The sequence below is a fragment of the Carassius gibelio genome, chromosome A7 (genome assembly GCF_023724105.1).
Source record: "Carassius gibelio isolate Cgi1373 ecotype wild population from Czech Republic chromosome A7, carGib1.2-hapl.c, whole genome shotgun sequence".
NCBI lineage: Eukaryota > Metazoa > Chordata > Actinopteri > Cypriniformes > Cyprinidae > Carassius > Carassius gibelio.
Window position 1 is genome coordinate 16,971,289 of NC_068377.1, and position 15,456 is coordinate 16,986,744.

Below are 15,456 nucleotides of genomic sequence, written 5' to 3' on the forward strand. Positions count from 1 at the left end.
TAACCTTGACCTGGACGTCAAGTCTTTCGCTTCTCTTCTTCCGCCGAGAGAAGAAAAGAGAAAGGCAAAGGTCTTTTTGTGATGACAGCCGGTGCTACCCTAGGATTAGAATAGCCCATTCCAAAGCAAGAGTGCCATATTAAAGTCTTCCACATTTGCGAAATTGCAAACAGATGCAACTCAAGTACCTGCAAATAATCTGCCAAGACCAATTTCAAAAGGGAGATTTCCAAATATGTGGAAGTCATTAGGACGCGCATTATTTTTGCGATGAGCAGGAGGCTGGAGCCGGTCTCGAGGCAGATGGGTTCTGCTTTTATTTAGCCAGAAAAAAGGACTACATGTTGTTCCATCGTAAATGAAGATATATAACGCCAACAAAACAATTATACACCAAATATCGATGATTCAAAGACAACAAAAGAATGTACTGTTTCCTTTTATCGCTCCCGACCACAATCTTTCATCTTTCTCTTTCCTTCTTCATGTTTCACTATTCACTTCTGATAACATGAGACACAAAGAGATCTGACGGTGATGTAAAGAGAAAATATTAAAGGTAAAACGCTTCAGATATCTGATTTCCAACTGCTGTTGTTTTCTTTTCTTCTTGCTCTTTAAGAAACTGAATCGGTTGTTGACTCTCTATCTCTCGTTATATGCTTCAGTCTTTCCTGTGTTTTCCAAATAGCATTTTACCTCTGCATGCCTATGCCGCATTCTGTAATTAAAAATGATTTTACCACCATGCACTGCGACAGACTTCATTAGGATGTGTGTGGCACAGCCTCACTCAGCCTTCATTCAGCATGGGATATCCCATTCACATGCATGTTGTTCTCTATCCTGTTCCTTGATGTGCTTTCACATTAAATAAACAAATATTTTGATGGAATTAAAAAGTTTGATTTATTGATTGTCATTTTGCTATTTTAGCATTTTTGGCCTCTTAAAAATGGTGGTCAAATGCAGCCGAAGTATTCAGTAGAATGTATTATAATTGTAATGGCTTCCCATCCAAAGCTAGTGAGCGCATGTGTACCAGTTTGTAAATGCTTTTGGTTTGAGAAGATTCTTCAAAATATTAAATTTTGTGTTGCAAACAAGAAAATCATACAGGTTAGGAATGGCATAAGGGTGAGTAAATGACTGAAAAACTTTTCCTTTTCCTGGGTTGAACTATCCCTTTAACTGGTGAGGATTTGAAGAATGCAAAAAAAAAAAAAAAAAAAATGTTTTTACCTCCATCTTTCTCTCTGCACCGTCCATATTCGTTTTCTGTCTCAATGTGACTGGCAAAAAAAAAAAAAAAAATCTATAATTGAGCGGTACAGAACATGTGCCCTCCATGCTCCAAGATGACAGATGGATTATAAAAACTTCAAAGGCGAGCATTCGGAGCACCAAGGGAGAGATGGCAGGTATTTGAACTATCATTCTTTACCCAGGAGACAATCGCTGCCTGACACGGCATATACATCAAGAAATACTGCAACCACATAGACATAATCTCTTATGTCATACTTCTCTTGCTCTCTTTTTCCCCCTCCCTCTCTTTGCGATACATTAAACATCCTGTTATAAGTAAGTTTCAGTCAGGCACAAAAAGGCTAAGGAGGGTTCGTGAGATTAAAAACAGTTCACAGTGCACACACTATTCGGAAGACCTTCGTAACTGCTATATAATGTGACATACACAGGCATAAACAGCAAATTAACTTGTCATCCACAGCGAGAAGTCACTGAATGTTGTATTAGTTTTAGAGTCTATTTAATATAGCTAGAGGAGCATTTGCCTCCCTGAATGAATCCAGCAGCCATGTGAAAGAGAGGTAGTACGATCCGTTTCTCTCATCCTCTGCCGTGCTTTAGATATGTTTGTGATCTATAAAAAAAACATGGCCATCTGTCCAACTTCTTTCAGCACAGAGGCAGCCTATGGGCAAACTACTTTTAATAATATAGAGACAAGATGTGGGAATGCCACCATGCATACCTAATGAGAAGATCTAGATCCCCTGCTGCAAATCACTACTGATTCTTCTCCAAATCTGCCCCGGTGTGAACTTGCTTGCTTTTGTTTCTGGTTGAAGACACACACACACATATACTTGCACTAGAACACAATCTCATTTGTTCTGTGACTGTGGACACTCGGCTTTAAGGATTCGACTGTAGGATCTAGAGTGTATAAGTGAATTCTCAGTTGTTTTCTTAAGATTTCACTTCACTCCCCTCCCAGTTAATTGGCACTCATGGACCGTTTTATGAGAAATGAAGTATAAATATAAAGCAACATTGTGCATAGACACAAATCTGAAAAAAAAAAACATAAACTGAAAATCAAAAAAAGACAACCTACACAAATGTTTAATAAAGCATACCTGATATCCAGACACGGCCCACTGAAGCAGTAACACTTATTCGCCCTTGATTTATAAAGCTGGCTGACGTTAAGCTTTGTGTTTCACTAAGAGGGCTGCCCTTTGACCTTTCGGATAACCCCAGTTTGTTTGCGTTTCTGTGTGAATGTGTGTGGCTTCTGCAGTGGAGCGCGTAGTAACGCTTTTCTCCGACTGGTCACCTTTTCAGTGTCCATCAGGATTTCCTCACTAATCCCAATGGATCATCCTATCAGTGCTTAAAGCATGTTTATGTGTAATGGAATCCATCTTTCTTGATTTATCCCACTCCCCCGCTCCTCCCGCTGCTTTCTTCCCAATTTTTTCATCTATTTTCCTCAGGCAAGAAGTTTTGAGATTATAGTAATTAAATGAACATCTATCTATTTTATTTTCAAATAGGCTATATACTATTGCATAAATAAATATACTATATAATAATATAAACAAAGTGTATAGATTTAGTATAATAGTTTACATATAATTTAAATAAACGTTAATGTTGAAAAGTTAAGGGTTGGTACGTTTGTTTTTTATATGTATATATTTTGAAAGACGTCTCTTTTGCTCACCAAGGCTACATTTATTTGATCGAAAACACAGTGAAAAACAAGGTAACACTTTACAATAAGGTTCCATTAGTTAATCTTAATTAATGTATTGACTAACATGAGCAAAAACTGAACAACACATTTATTAATGTATTTATTAATATTTGATAATTTGAACTAATGTTAACAAGCACAACTTATGATTTTAATAATGCATTAGTAAATTATGAAATTAACCAACTAAGTATTGTTCATTCTTAGTTCAAGTAAACGAAAGTATTTAACTAATGAACCTTATCATAAAGTGTTAGCAGGGACAGTAATATTGGGAAATATTGATACAATTAAAAAGCACTGTTGTTTCTTTCTTTCTTTCTTTCTTTCTTTCTTTGCCTATTAGCTGAAATGACCTCAAAATGGCCAAACATCTGCAGACATATTAATCATTTACTGGCTATGATAAACTAATCTCTCACCATATAGATCTTTGTTTTGTTAAATATAAATGGTGCTACAGTATAGTGAGTTTTTGCAACACACCCTTTCCAAAAGTAAGAATCCAGGTGCAATATTTCACCTTAAGCTTCACAGCTCCTCTCAAACACCTGCTCTATTCCTCTACACAGTCCCCGGATGCTCTCTGCTCTCCAGCTATTTCTCTCTCTTCTTAGGCTTGGAGGTGTTGCAGTACCTCCCCCTTGCTTATAACCAACTGACAACAGTGTTTGATTAAAAGCACATTTGGACGGTAGAGAAAGAACCCGACCCGGCCTCCATAATTAAGATCACTTCCCAGATTACTCCCGACAACAAAAGTGTGGAAAGCGGGGATTCGTCAGCCAAGGCGAGGGGATGAAACAGAGGAGCATGGGATGGGGCAGACGCCTCGTGTGCCTTGATCAAACGTCCAGACGAGGGGAGACGGACCCCTACAGAACCCATAGCACCAAGTCCTTCTCTGGGATACAAACACATCCCGCTCCACGTATCAGTGGGCGATATATTCAGTACACACCAACATTTCACACATGTACACACACAGCAATTTCACAATAAATCCCAAATTAGAGGGAAAGAAATAACAAAGTCCTCCAGAATAAAGGCGCTAACACGCAAACACATAGCATGGGAGCAAAGCAAACAAACATTTCCGTATGCAATAACGCAAATACACACACTCCGTTTTGGAGTTACAATGCTGCAGGTGCTGTTCAAGTCTAATGAAGACAAATAAACGTGCGAGAGTGCCTAGAAGTCACATAATAACAAATAAAGATCAATACTTCTCAGAGGAGAATTATTAGCCAGCTTTGTGAGTTTTAGCCAAAAGCCTCTGGGTGTGATTTGTTCTGTCTCACTCATAACTTCCCTTTTTCACAGCAGACACAGAAACCCCACATCACATCTCTCTTTCTCTCCTTCTCTAGTGTGGGCTCTGCTACGGCTGTGGTTAGGGTGCTCACTGAGGCGTTGCGAGTTAAGTGGCCTGCCCAGGGGGAGCCTGGAACTAGGCAGTGGCCCACCTGGGCCTTGATCCCGAGACCCCCTGCGGTCAGAGGTCCATCTCCTTAACCGTTCCTTGGCGATGCTTCGCATTACCCCGGCCGTCCTCAGCCTCAAAAACCCAGCGCGGGAGGCCATTAATATAATCACAGGGATGTAGTGTGCGCGGGAGAGCCCTGAGGCTACGGCAATCAGTGGGGCTGAGTGAGGGCTAAGAGAGACTGAGGAGAGAGAGAGAGAGAGAGAGAGAGGAAGAAAAATATATAAACTGAGGAGAAAATCTCCCATAGCTTCCATGTTCTGCGTGCGCTGAAACAGGATCGCGTCGGATCATCATTCCTGGAGACGTGGGACGAGAGGGGGGCTGAGGTTTGCACTATAAAGGGGACCTCCCACGACGGAGAGAGGGAGATCGGGGGAAGGGGGGATCATGAATCTTCTCTGCTCAACCTTAAGCCTCTCTAGTTAGTTGATCTAAAGATGACTGGTCACAGTACCATCATCATGCAAATTTAAACAGAGATGATCTTTTAGCCGCCTGATGAGGGGGCCACACATACAGGACAAGTGTTAATGATCAACACCAGTCCACGAGCCCCTTCCTCTGCACGAATCACATCATCGCCAGCTCGACTTGTTACGAGAGTCGCTCTCGCTCTGAAACAGCCGATACCCATAACGTTCTGATTAGCGTCATGAAATTAATTCACCCTTAAGCATCTTAGCGAAATCCAACCCACATTTAGGTATAAAAATCGAAACTATAAATATCGTGTTTATATTTAAAAAAGAACATTTATTTTACACTGGGTATGCAAAATGCACAGCATGCTTTCAAATGAAAGCAGGAAACATTATGCCATCTTGTTTCCCCAAGAAAACTCCAGACACAAAAGATTTGCTGTAAACATACGTTTCCAGTAATGCTCCGAATTTTCTCACTTCAAAAATGCATTTTCCTACAATAAAAAGGTTAACTCTTGTACTCCTTCACTTGACCTCGGGAAGTTAAGAAGGATGCTGGCGGCTGATCTGACGCAAAGAAGTCATGCATAAAAACTTCCAGAAGTGTAACTGTTTTTTTCAGCCTCCAGTCGTGTTGTGTTTGGAGTGGATTGGATCGTCCACACTACCACAGCCTCATCTATACTGACAGCCTTATTTACAAAAACATGGGGAAGAGTTGCAAGGCAAGTTACCCCACACTCTCTCCTTCACTCACTTAACTTAGCTTTCTCCCAATTACAACGATTGGCACAGACGCCATAACAAAAGAGATGAAACGGGCAACTTAAGAGACAGACAACAACACTTCGTGATCAAGACTGAAGAAAGGGCGCAGGCGAGAGAACAAAAACAATAACAGACAAGAAAGGGGGAGAGGGAAAAGAAGCTGATTTGTGAAAACCGGCGGAGATGGTGGGAGATGTGTTATGGGTAAGTGTCAGCAGGAGGGGAGAAACACATCTTAAGACTTAAAAGGTGTTTAAAGTAAGCTGAGCATCGGGGGAATTCTCTCTGAGAGCCCCTTTATAATTCACCTCTGTATTAATGCAGATAAATAAAGGCAAATTCCCCAAAGTAAATACTGTTTAACTCTCACCTTCAGCTAGAGTTCCTTAAAGTGCTTCTCACAGGACTGACAGCCCTCTACAAACAAAGCAACCAGGTGGCTGATTGTACGTGTATATATGTCTACAGCATTTAAACAATGCAATTATTTCCATATAAGAGAAGGTATACCCTCTACCACAAACACTACAGTAAGACACCACTGATGCTTTTATGATCATATTATATTCTGTTTAAATTAATGGGGGGAGGGTCTGTGTGGGTAACTTTTGAATGAAAGAGACCACACGGATAAATAATAGGAAGGTCTGCATACTCGTATGACACTGAGGGTCTGGAGATGTGGCAGTGCTGGTATGACTAGAGGAGTGCAGTCACAGAGGGCCATGTGTTCAAACCCTGGAGCACTCATTAGCATCTGGGCCTATTTATTTACTTTAAGATCACCAGAAAAACAAACAAACAGCAAAACTCTATTAGAGGAGAGGAAAATGGTGTTTTAAAAGTTCTAGGTTGCATGGTATTTAAAGTCACTAAATATTTACAAAGAGCATTTATGGTGAAAGACATATTCATATTTAGAATATAAACTGTAGAATGTCAACTAATGGACTGAGAAATAAGTAAAAGATGCTCAGTGTCTTTATAAAACGGAGTTCATTTACAATCATTCATTTAAAAAGAAATAATAATAATAATTTAAATAACTTAAGTGTATTAATTCTATTATTCTGAAAGAAATTCCAATATTAAGGTCAGATATTGAGTGATACGGCCCTGATGTGACCATGGTTCAGTTCAAAGTAGCAGGACAGACGTGCAGAGGCATTAAAGAGCTTTGCAAACAGGCGGTCATGTCCCTGACTGATATCAGCACTGCCACACACAGATCTCTCACAGCCTGTTCAAGAGCACAGCACAGATATGTTAAATACATCACCCTCTCTCTCTTTCAACATCTCTCTCTCTCTCCCTCTCTCTGCCAGTGCCAGTGCTTTCCTCCTTCCCCTCCGTATGCCATCTCTCTCTCTCTCTCTCTCTCTCTCTCTCTCTCTCTCTGGTTAGGAGCTGCTAATTCACAGGGTCTGATCTGTCTGTAAGGCTGGAGACGCCAATGCTATCATTATCAGCCAATTCAGCCAGCCGTTAAATGGAGGAATCAGGAGACATTTGCTCTCCTCCACTATCGCAATGACATCATTACCGGGAGAATCAACAGCACAAGCACTCTGACCGCGTGTTAGTGTGACTGTGCAAGTGTGTGCGTGAGAATGTGTGTGTGTGCGGTGTGTGTAAAACATAAAAGGGTCGTATTCGGGGGAAATTAGGGGGGAGTAAAAATAACATGAGCCTACCTGTGAGATACCGTGGGCCGGGACACACTGTCAGCTGAAAGTTCCCAAGTGAAGAGCATGGAGAGGGGGAAAAAAGAGGGAGAGAGGGAGAAGGAAAAAGAGAGAGTGGGTGAAAGAGTCGTTTGCACATAGAGGGTATTTTTATTTGTATTTTGTCACACACTCCCTCCCTCTTTTTGCCGCCCCTCTCCAACACTGCGCTAATAGCCACCTGTGAACCGTGCAGCCATATGATCCTCTCCCAGTCCTCTGAAGTGGAGTCACCTCTGTGTTTTTCGGCTCCCTCCTCCAATGATAAATCATCATCGTTTAGCTAATATCCGTTTTTAAACTCTCTCCCTGATTAACAACACTCTTCCCCCTTGGATACAAACCACTCCTGCTACAGTGCAGCTAAATAGCTTGCACCCCCCAACCCCTACACCCCCGCTCTCTTTTTTTTTCTTATATTCCTTTGCTCTTTTTCTCTTTTCTTCACTTTTGAAATTCTAGGTCCTTCAAACATAGGACAAATAAAAATTCATTACCAATGACTGTCATGTCTGTTTGAAAGGGTCACTATCAGCATTTTAACCTCCAACTGCTCAAGAACAGGAAGAAAAGACAAATGCATTTTAATTAACCAATAATAAAAAATTAAAATAAAAAACACTTCTAAGTTGCAAATAAGTAAGAAACTGATGTTACGGATTACAACGTGTCTGGAAACGAAATATACATGTGTAAAATTGTTGATTATGCACAAAGCTACAGAGATTAAAAAAAAAAAAAAAAAGATGTTACAGCACCCCTAGTGGAGGGGGCAAGACAGAAATTCAGTCTGTGCAGATCTGACTGGAAATTGTCAAAATATTTTCAGCAAAGGAATCCCGACATGCGAGCGGCTTGGGCTCCCCTACAAAGGACCCATCTTCCCTGAGTAACAAGTGGAGGGAATGAGTGCCGACAGAGAAGCTAAAATCCCTCAGGCTAAAGAAATCCAGCTATTGTAGTAATAACCCCCGAGACCTGGCTGAGTATGTACAGCTTTCAGAGGTACTTCTCATCCTATTTGTAGCTCCGCCAGTGATGTATGCATGTGCGTGTGTGTGTGCTGGTAAGTGACGGGGAGTACATAACATAGGTCACTTCACCGCTCATGTGCTCCTTTAAACACACTCTTCTTTTTTCCAAGTTCTATTTCTTTTATTTATTTATTTATTTTAGACAAGTGCAACTTCCCACCACAAATACTCACTGGGGTTTGCCTATAATACTATAATGTTTTTTTTTTTCATCTCTCTTCTCATTTTTCTTTTCTTTTTTTTTTTCTTTTTTGTTCCACAAGGCAAGTTTCATTAAAGATCCAATTATGCAAATCAGGTCCTGAAGAGCCAGTTGAATATGCAGTATAATAGTGTACCGTAATAGTTCAACACAATATACTGCATCTGAGGCAGATTTACGAGGCAACATAACTGCTACGCCTCCGTCCTTTGGAGAAAACCTCTTGATCATAATTAAAGGTGCAGGGTCCCTCTTTACTTCTCAGATGCGTCCATTTTAACCAGGCTGCCCTCCAGGGGGCTGCAGTCCCTCACACTTAGGGTGGGTTGTGCACCCGTTGAGGTCATGACCTGGAAACAGTTCAAGGGTAGATGTTGTTAAACTCCCCCAATTATCTGGAGACATCTTGTAACAGAGATGCCCTCCGCTCCAGCGGCGGACCACCCACCCATCAGAGGTATCTGCCACTATTTTTGGTGCAGCCTGTGCAGCGCTGCAAATATTTACCACTATTTTAAGAGCTCGGATTAGACTGCAAAACAACATAATAGCATGTGCTTACAGCCAGTGATTGACAGGAAGTCGCTTGTTTGCGCAAAGCCCCTGTCGGCTGAGATGACATGGTTATAATTTTATGCTTCTCACTGACTCAAAAGCAAACCGTCACGTCAGACGGTGCCTTATAGTAAGGAATTAGTTGTTTGTTCATTTTTTGGTAAAAAAAAAAGTTAACTCAGCACTAACCTCAATTGCTAAAAATAAGATGCTAGGTTTAAAAAAAATTAAAAATAAAAATGAGGTGTGGTCAGCTAAAAAGGAGTCCCATGTCTGGAAAATGAGTAACGCCGTAGCCGAAGGCTGACTGTGTCTCCCAAGGCTGTGTAAACCTGCCCGAATCAACACTCTCCATAATGACCACATGTCCCACAGCCTTTCTGTACACACTCGCTCTCTAAAATGTGTGTGAGAGCGTGAGCACGTGTGTGCTGTTGGAGGGCTGATTTTCGTCCACCCATTCCCTCTCCCACAGGAGAGAATTATGAGAAAGGGGGAAAAAACTTAGCAGGATACGAAACATCTGCACACATCTGTTCAGCTCTGTCATCTGCGTACAAGCTAACTTTAACTCTAACGCATGCTTACACTCCAGTGCTAGATATTTCTCAAAGTGCCATTAATCTATCTATATATTTTTCTCATGGAAAGTGCCTCTGGGTGGACTAGAGCAAAGACCCCTCTCTCTCTCTCTCTCTCTCTCTCTCTCTCTCTCTTGCTCCATAGACAGACAGACGCTCCTTCTGGTGGCACCCTGGCATGAGGCAGTGGAGACAAGATCATCCGTCACCACCTCATCTGTCAGGGCACTCTTTATTCTTAGATCACACACTGACTGACGTCTGTGATTAGCCCGCTCAAAAACTTCCACTCCTCTACCCGCTCTCCCTCTCCACCTCTCTCTGTCTGTTTCGAACGACGACGAAAAGCCTTAGAAATCATCACTCATTTATAAGTGACATGTGCATAACGAAATGTCCTCACTCCACTATAATTATTTGTTAAATACAAAAGTTGACATATGTCAGTAATCGAACATTCCCATTTATATTACGTAAAGTGACATGCTGAACTGTGTCTTCGGCTGTACACAGGCGGATATTGAATGACAGGGAATTATGCGCTTGATCAATCGGAAAGGACAGGCATAGGAGTAATGTGAGGCACTCTTTTCCTAAATGTACTTTCAGGATGTTTGATTCTATAGCGATCCTTACAGGACCACACCTGTAACTTTACACCAAAAATGGGGATGTTTGGAGATAATTGACAACAATGTGGGGAAAATTATTCTATACTTTTAAAAAATAAAGGGGGGTTTCACCGCAATGCCACAGAACAGAAGTGCCAAAACTTTAATGCTGAAGGGCCAAAAATAAAACTTGACTGAAAACTAAACATTTCATTATATACAACTATATGTTATATTAAAATGTATCGTTTAAAAAAGAAAAAAGGAAAATTAAAAAAATAATAATTCAAATATTTGTGTGTGTGTGCGTGCGTGCGTGCATGCGTGCGTGCGTGTGAGTGAACACAAAAATTTACATTAGAAATGAAAATATTGTAGAATTCAATGGCATGTTTTCCCTCCTATTTTCATCCTCTCTCTTGTGTTATGGCATTTGGAGGCAAATCAATAGTCATCAAAGTCCAACAGTGGGCATTCGTGTCATAGAAGCACCGATTTTGTGTTTCCCAAAGAATGTGTCTTTGTTATTTTAGTTATAACTTTTTTCCACTCTTAAGAACATTTTGTGCAATGGTAATGTTCCACGGACATTAAAGGTTCTTTATATTACCATCAACACCAATATATAAAAAACAAAAAAGTAAAATATTTAAAAATGTCATTAGGCAAAGATAGATTCTTTTTTCAGAAGTTAAAATAACCTTCCTCATCAAGGTCACTAATGTTATATGGAAAGCAAACAGCATCGTGTGAATGCCATAACAAATAAATGTGCATTTCAGGATTCTTCCGTCATGAGGAGAAAGGCCTGAGACTTGAGAGGAAGGGAACGAGGGTGACGACGGGGTGGAGGCGTGGGGTCGCTGTCTCCACAGCACATATCAATTAATACCTAAACGCCACGGCCTTGCCTGCCATACTGTCCCCCATGAGTTGCCTGGCTAAGGCCCGGGCATCTGGAAGACAATTTCCTCCAATTAAAAGGAGCGGGAGGCATTTAAGTGTGGAATGGCTGTTTGATCGAGTCTCCAAGGCTCAAGCACAGATCCAGCCGGCAAAGCTGGAGAGTGACAGGCCTGGAGACAGAGAGAGAGACAGAGAGAGAGAGAGGCTGTGGTGAGGGCTGGGGAGGTGCACCTCCACACACTGGGGTTACTGGTGACGGCGGCGGTGAGCACGCAGACCTAGGGACACGCTATTGCTCTCGAACGCTGCCAAGTTCTGCCACACAACACACACTTTCCCTGCCGAACGAGTGCAAGATGCATATGTAAATGAGAGCGTACACACCAGGGAGGAGACATTTTGACAGGATTGGCTTGGTCTGTTTAGCCCCATCGAACTGCTATCAGTTGCACTGGCAGAGTGTATTCACAAGAGTCTCCACAACACCCTCTCTCTCACTGCATTTAAACAAGTTCCATATTTTTCCTCGCCCCCCCCAAAAAAAAATGTTTTTTGTCTCGTAGATGATACATTTCATGGGATCATGATATACATTCTTAGCTGCTAATGTGTTTGCAACGACAAAAAAAATAAAAAAAAAAAATAATTAAAATACATATAAATAATAATAATAATAATTTTTTATTTATTTTTTTAAACCTGCAATAAGCAATACTTGCCATAACATCAACACCTCAACAACTGTGGCTACCCTGTGCCATCCCATGTTTTTATTATTATTATTATTATTACTTTGCTCATTAGTAAAATATTTTAAAAATAAAACATGTTAATTGGCATAAAAACTAAGATTACAAATCAATACTGTAGTCCTGGAACAATTTTGGATTAGTTCATGATTAAATACAATGAAATATTGCTGTTAAATAAATGTAACATTTCACATAATATGATCACCTCAATTCAGATGGCCTCTCAGTTACACCATGCATGACGATTTTCTCTCCCTCTCTCACTCTTTACAATAATCCATCATACTGTTTATTGATTGATTTATTTTAATCTAGAAAGGAGCTTACAGGGCTATATTTGTGGTCATGTTAATGCTGGCCTTTCAGATGAATTGTGTGGGATTCTGAAAAGAATGTGTGACTTGACTATAACACAAAGTCATTTCAAATCAGAGAAATGAAAAGAGCTGACAAAAATGTCTACGCCCAGACAGTATTACAGACATAATATCCGTTAAACAATGACAGTACATCTGTGCCGCCTGCTATCTGCCCCTTTCTATGAACAGTTAATCTAAAAAATAAAATAAAAAAAATCTCATTTTAACATTATGAAAGATGCAAAGGAACTAAAAGTGTCTGAATGAGTTTATATGTGAGTGTGTGTGTAATATTCTCCTCCTTAAGGAAAAGTTTTGGGTCATATCATATAAAGTGAGAAGATAAATCTGCAGCTGGATCTGAATGCATGAGACAGCAAATCAATTGTGCTTGATTTATGAAGACCTTTCATAAAGAATTAAGCACCTGACATGCGCGCAATAGACGCGTGATGCAATGTGTCATTATAATTCTGACCCTGACAGTGTTATAATTTGTACCAAGTAGCAAAATATGCATTAAACAAAATACTGAATAACTAATACTGAGTGTCGAAAAGCAGCCCACAATCATGCCAACATACAACATTTGATCTTTACTTGAATTATTCTCGCACTCCCGCGCGCATTCCTATCCCAGTCTCCAATTTTAACAACTTTCTTGTTCTTTCTTTTTTTCCCCTCTTGATAAAACATAATTTCCCCAAGCGACAATGTTCGCAGCAGTCGTTCAAATCTCCATTTCCAGGGGAGATGTGCGTGTGTTTTTTCTTTCCGCAGATAAAAAGGTTTTTAAGTCTGATATGACATTTAGCCCTCAGTTGTTGAATGCCATCATAAGGCTTCTGTTCATAAGAGGTCGATCACAGCACAAAATGGCAGGTCTCACCGGCTCTTCCATCTCACAAGTTTTGACACATGCACCGGGTAACTTTGATCCTAATTCTCCAACCGATCTGTGTTCTCTTCAGCTGAAATCCTAAACGCAAAGCCCTTGGGGCTGAAGTGAGAAAGTTTGAGCAGAGATTTGAGGAAACTTTCTTCCAGCTCCAGATCTGTGCTTGGCCAGCACGAGCGGACCTGGTGCGCATCCCTGGAAAGCTTCTGTCCGCCTCACAGTAATAATGCACGATGTGTTTTTACACTTAATTAATATACGTGTCCTTACAAGAGCCAAATGTTAAATATAAAGCGTGCGTTTATTATTATAATTTTTTTTTTCTTTAGAGTAAGTTCATCTAAACGCGTGCAATGCTTCCAGTAAACGCTTTCGATTATGAAGCCGTTTTATTATCTCACGTGACAACGATTTAGACAATATTGCATCTATTTCAAACAAATAGTGCAATGTAATAATACACACACAACAGCATTCGCACAAACTGACTTTTAGAACGCGAATCGAGTGAAATCCATCCGCGAGCCCATTACTGATCTAGCCACTTCTTACCTTTAAATTCATCCGGGCGTCAGGACGCGTTGCGAAAGATTGTCTTCATTGAATAATGAAGCATGTCCACATAACTGAGCTGATCATTTTCTCATACTACTGAGGGGGTTAAAGCATACACACACACAAACAGATGCGCGCGCGCTTCGGACCTGTTATGTTCGTCCTCCCGCGAATCCGTTTCCCAACTGTTCCTCGCGCATCCCGAGTGATGAAAAAGCGCCTTTGAGTTTATTCTCGATAAAAACGCGTGCATTGATAGCGATCGGCCAGCATCACAAGACATTTCCCCTCGTCTGTCTGTTCGGACTCCCCCTGGCTGGACGGTGAAAAGCATTACCGTTAAAAAGACACTCCATTGTCGTCCATTCACAGAGAGCGGAGAGAGTCTTGCGGCATGTGATGGGACTAAAAGCTTGAACCCTTAATAAAACAGCCCCGGTGCACGGGATCTCATCTCGGATCGTCTGTTTCCTCCACGCGGAGAGACTCGAAGGCGAAATTCACTCCATCGGATCATCTTATTGACCTTGACTTCCTTGCAAACACTTATTAAAATCTGTCTATCCTCACTCACATTCTCAGCCCCGTTATTCAGACGAGGCGTAATTGGCTTTGATGCCTGTCGCCGTTTAAATAACACCGTGGAAAAACACTACAAATAGCTACAATTGAAAAATAAAGGCGCTTACCTTTTGGGGGAAGTATCTGAAGTCTTGTATCCTCGGGAAAAAGTCCAGTGAGGCGAGAGGAGAGCGCGAGCATCAGTCAGTATAAGAGAGAAGTAATGAGTGATAAAATGACGCTCATCTGCACTGTAACCTTGTGGCGTATTTAATGTAAATAAGCCGGTTATGTTGCACACCATCACACACACACACACACACATGCACATACGTGCACACAAACAGAAACCGGGCAAGACGGAAAGCGCTTTTTGCGCACTCTTATATGCTAACACATGAGCGCATTTTTAAAACAAATGCACTTTATCAGTTTGTAAATATGAGATGAAATTGCCTCTCAGCGGGGCGCTTAGCCTAACCAACAACCTCCCTCTCCATCACAGAAAGAGGAAAAGGGTCCAGACAGCGGTCGAGACGCGCTCAGAGACGTGGGAGAAGGTCCTCTGAAAAGGTACTTCGGTGAGGACATGAAACTTTTTTGGGGGCTGAACTTCAGCGCCCAGGCCGGTGTTGCTTTTACGCGAGGAAAGAGACGCAGAATAACGCAATTGTTCAGTGTCCCGGCAGTTGACAAAAGCTACGGATTCAATAAAGTCTTTGTTGTGGGATTATATAATGATTATGTTGTAATTATGGGAACGCCTTGGTAACAATAATAATAACAATACAAAAGTGCCCAGTGGGAATGCGCGTGCGTGTGACTGAAGAAAAGCACACGGATGCGAGACTGTTTGATTATCGATCGGTTATTAGATTGTGCCCAAAAAAATAAAATAAAAAAAAAAAAAAAAAAAAAAAAATTGAAGAAAAATAAAATAAATAAATAAATAAATAATATATTATAATTAGGCACCGTCTCTAAGAAATTATTAATATTAATTATGTATTTACGTTCATTACCATCATG

General features: G+C 40.8%; 1 protein-coding gene across 5 annotated transcripts in view; it reads right to left on the reverse strand.

Annotated features, from left to right (window-relative positions):
* The window catches only part of LOC128016678 (zinc finger protein 536), a 175,171-nt gene extending 160,162 nt beyond the window's left edge, over window positions 1-15,009 (reverse strand). Inside the window, exons 1-2 of one of the 5 annotated variants that reach the window (XM_052601367.1) lie at window positions 14,556-14,734; window positions 7,384-7,417 (exon numbers count right to left, since the gene is read on the reverse strand). The gene's annotated coding sequence lies outside the window, so the exon portion shown is untranslated. Of the gene's footprint in view, window positions 1-7,383; window positions 7,418-13,863; window positions 14,392-14,555 lie in introns of those variants that run through there. The other 4 variants (XM_052601368.1, XM_052601370.1, XM_052601372.1 and 1 more) reach the window with 4 other exon arrangements.
* Between the last annotated feature and the right edge of the window lie 447 nt (window positions 15,010-15,456).